The 4,155-nt window shown below is 51.3% G+C and overlaps 1 long non-coding RNA gene across 1 annotated transcript; it reads right to left on the minus strand.

Moving 5' to 3' along the window:
- Positions 1-1,481: 1,481 nt before the first annotated feature.
- Positions 1,482-2,173, minus strand: LOC116272948. Its single transcript, XR_004181461.1, has 2 exons — positions 2,039-2,173; positions 1,482-1,612 (listed from the first exon to the last, which is right to left on the minus strand). It is a non-coding gene; the product is annotated as an uncharacterized LOC116272948 (long non-coding RNA).
- Positions 2,174-4,155: the final 1,982 nt, after the last annotated feature.

Below are 4,155 nucleotides of genomic sequence, written 5' to 3' on the forward strand. Positions count from 1 at the left end.
TGGAGAAACAGCTACGGCCATCCCAGCCCTGGGCAAGGGGAAAATGCCAGAAGACTCCAGGGTGGGAGAAAGGTCATCCCAAGGCCCAGGATCTGCCCGGCGACTCGGGGAAGAGAAAACGCGGGCAGGTATGGAACCCGTGAAAGGTTACACAAGTGTACGTTTGAAAGTGGAAATGAAACAAGGTGATTTTCTCTGCCACACAGACAGCAGATTGGCAAAAAGTTAAAAGCATGTTAGTATTCAGGGGAGGCCGTGTTCAGGGAAGCAGCTACCTTCAGAGGCTGAGGCTGCTGGTGACCGTGTGAGCAGCTGGAGCCCTTTTAGAAAGTCAACTGGCTAGAGCTGTTGAAACTTGCTATCTGCACATCCTTTCACCCAGATTTCCCTTTCCCGGGTGTGTGTCTTCCGCAGGGGATTTGTGTATTTTATGGGTTGAATTGTGTCCCCTCCCCCAAATGTAACTGTTTCTATTCTGAACCCCAGAGACTCAGAATGTGACTGTGTCTGGACCCAGAGTTCTCCAAGAGGTAATTCAGGTGAAGTGAGTTCATTAGACTGGCCCCTAAGTTAATATGCCTGGGGTTCTTACAAGGAGAAGTGGTGAGTGCACAGAGAAGTTGAAGAGAAGACCCTGTGCTGACTGAGATAGAAGTCAGCCATCTCCATGGCAAGGAGAGAGGCCCAGACAAACCACCCCAGGCTGACAGCTTGACGTTGGACTTCCAGTCTCCAGAATTGTGAGGAACCAGATTTCTGTGGTTAAGCCCTTCAGTCAGCGTGCCATGTTATGGCAACCCCGGGAAACTGCTCCAGCCTATTAGGACACACAGGATTATGCTCCCTGTAGAAAGACTTCCTAGAAAGGGGATTTTATCATGACAGGCTCCACCGGCACTGAGAGGCTGACCCACTGTGGAGCATGGCCCCCCTTAAGCAATATTACAGTGAGATGCGAGGGTGCAGCTCCTGCCTGGTGGGGAGGCAGGGATGAGTTCTGTGAGATGATGCTTTAAAGCCAAATGCATAGAGTAGCTTCACTTTTTTTGTTGTAATCAATGTCCACCACCACCTTGTTTGTGTAAAAGTGTTGGATTTTAAGTCCTGGAGGAGGTCTGGCAGCGAAGTAGAGATGCCTGTTGCCGGAGATACACTTACGGTGGGGAGTTAAAATGATAACTGTGTGAGTATGTTGCTATAATTTTACCATTATACTCAATTCTTGTGGCAACATGCTGAGATACTCCTGGCTTAGTGTAAAGTGAAAACAGATAGATTTTCTCTGATCTTCCTCTGATAGATGAAAGGGACTTTGCCTATAACCAAGTTGCCACTGGGGACTAATGGCAGCCAGATTCCTTTGGAAGAGAACACTGGGCCACTCAAGTGGGAAATCCCTAGGACAGAGCTTAGGGAGTCCTCATATTCATGTCTGAGTCCTGGGCCCACCCTGGTCTTCTGGAGTCCCTGTCTGTGGAGACCCTTCTGTACCCAATCTCACCCCAGACCAGCACTGGCCGTGGTTGGTGGCGGTGGGCCCCTGCCCTTCTTTGAAGAAGTTGGAGAAATGGAATCCATCCAACAGCTCCTGCTTGATCTGCTGTGTGGAGCTCTGCAAAGAGAATGCCCGAGAGCCGGGCCAAGAGGTGTCAGTGGCCTGCCTGGCTGACCCCACAGTGGCACACCCCCATTAGAACTCCTTCCTGGTGTCCCCATCCCCAGTAGGATTTGGCACATAGGAGCATCTGCATAGACCTCCAGCCAGAGAAGGTTGAGGTCTCCCACAGATGAATTGGGATTCACATCTGAGCAGCAAACTGTGTCCTCGACACTGAACTTCCCATCCTGCCAGGCATGGTCTGGGCGGTGAACCTGACATACCTACCAGGCTCCAAACACCTGACAACCTACCTGCTCCTGTCCAGGGAGAGCCCCTCATCTCCTGTTTCCCCTAAACATATGGGGAGGGACTCGGTGCTGCCCTGATGAGCACAGCTGAGGCCTGGCCTGGACGGGCCTGCCCTGGGCCCTGTGTTACCTGAGGGTGCCTTCTGGCAAAGGGCCAGAGGCGTCGAGGGTGAGGGTTGAACCAATGTCTGTATTCTCGAGAAAGACTCTCATTTTGGCCTCTTCTGCGACGAGGAGGTCGGCAGCACGTCGGGACACAGCAGGAGAACATGTTATTCTCCGGAGTGTCGCCCACCATTTGAACTGGAAATGGGGCTGTGTGTATAATATGGGTGCCTAGTTACCAGAATTCTGAGTTCCACTGGGGGTCTGTTAGCAAGGAAGTGAGGTCACATCTTGTAGGTTCCATCCTGTAAGCGCCTCCTTTCCATAAGACCTACTCAAAGGCCCCTCTGGGCTTCTGACTGCTCACCCTCCCCCGTCAACTCCTTTACCTGTTCACCATTATGCAAAAGTGTGCCCCTTCAGCACCTTGGGAAGACCTGGATATAACCGGGGTCCCAGGTTTGAGGAGCCAGTGCTGGGTCAAACAGTCTTTATCTTAGCAGTTGTGAGACCCTAGAGAACTCCTTTGGTGTTTTGGGCTCTCCCCACCTTGCACAATGGGAGTTATGCTAGCATCATAACCCTTCTCTAGGGAACTCCTGAGGTGTGTTTGAGATAAATCTTAAAAAACTCATGGTGTGGTGGTCCCTGTAGATATTGCACATACTTCGAGATGGAAGAAATGCAAGAAAGAGTGAGAGGTAGCATGGAATACAACTCCAGTGGGCCTGGGGTCCAAAGTGTGATCTCAGGAAAAGGCACTTTTGCTCTGGGCCTCGTCTTTCATGCTGCAGTAGAGGTTGAGATTAAATGAAATTCAGACATCCTCCTCTTCTGACATTGCACCTTCCAGTGCCTTCCCAGTTTATTTAGACCCAGACCCTATGCCTCATCTCAGCCTTGGGTGGGCAGCATCCACAAAGACAGCACTGAGGGGTTAGTGACTCCCTTCTGAATGATGGAATAGGACACAGATGGTGGAATAGCACTTCTGGGCCAGTTCAGTGTATTACAGCAAAGAGCCATAGCCTGGGGAGGTCATCAAAAACAGAATTGTATTTCTCCCAGTTCTGGAGGTTGGAATTGGAGATCAGGGTACCAGCTTGGTAGGGCCTTAGTGAGGACATTTCTGCCCCATTCACTGAGCTTTTACAGGTGCTGTCTTTTCCTTGGAGGATGGCTCAACTTTAGGAGCATGGGTGGACCTCCCTTCAAAGCCCCGCTCTCACTTGTTGCTTGGTGACTGTGAGGAAGTCATAGAACATCTCTGTGCCTGTTTTCTCCTCTGAGAAATGGTATTAGTGAGAATTGCTTCCGTCTTTAATCACAGAGAATAAAGCATGGAAAGAAGTTAACTTAGTGCTATTGGGCAGAGAGTGAGAGCCCAGCAAACCAGAGAGATCAGCTTGCCCACAGCAGTGGTGAGGAGTGGGGAGAGTGGGTGAGGCTGGGGCAGGAAGCAGGCCAGCCTGCCAGAGCCCAGGAACAGGTGAAGGGCAAGAGTGAGCTCCTCACCCTGAATTCTCAGGGGACACAGGTATGCAGGGGTTATGGGGAGCACAATCATCAGGGCTGCTCTTGTTCCCCTGGTTCACTCCATATCTGACGTAGTCCCAGGGCCCCTTCTCCCTGTGTTTCCTCTCTGCCCTGCTTTCTTCCTGGCTGCCCTCCTAGTACTCATTATGGGCCCTGGTCAGGTGGAGTCTTGAGGTAACTGTACGCCTGTTAATAACTCCTCTGAGGTTCAACGCTCCATTTATTGAGACCTCTGAGCTGATTCAGAGACCTCCTGTTGCTGGGACCAGAGAGGGGGCCGGAGGGAGCTGACAGTACATTGGCAGTTTTCCCTGGGGTTGCTGCTACAGGGCCCACTGGCAGGTATCTGCGGAACTCGAGCATTGTTTTGGGTCTCTGGGGTTCTGAGGTGTGATTTCCCCTCTGAAGATCGGCTGAGCCCCCAGTGGGTGCCTTAGTCTCAGAAATGGGTCCCCCTGAGCTGGGAGCTGTGCTCTACCCTCAGTTTCCTAGGACATTTCATACCTCACCCTGCCCATTCTGGCTCCCGAAACCCAAAGAGAGGGTCTGTAGAAATTATTAGGTACGAAAAGGCTACCAATAAGTCATAGGAAGTGTATTTATATA

The sequence above is a fragment of the Papio anubis genome, unplaced genomic scaffold, assembly GCF_008728515.1.
Source record: "Papio anubis isolate 15944 unplaced genomic scaffold, Panubis1.0 scaffold2741, whole genome shotgun sequence".
NCBI classification, from domain to species: Eukaryota; Metazoa; Chordata; class Mammalia; order Primates; family Cercopithecidae; genus Papio; species Papio anubis.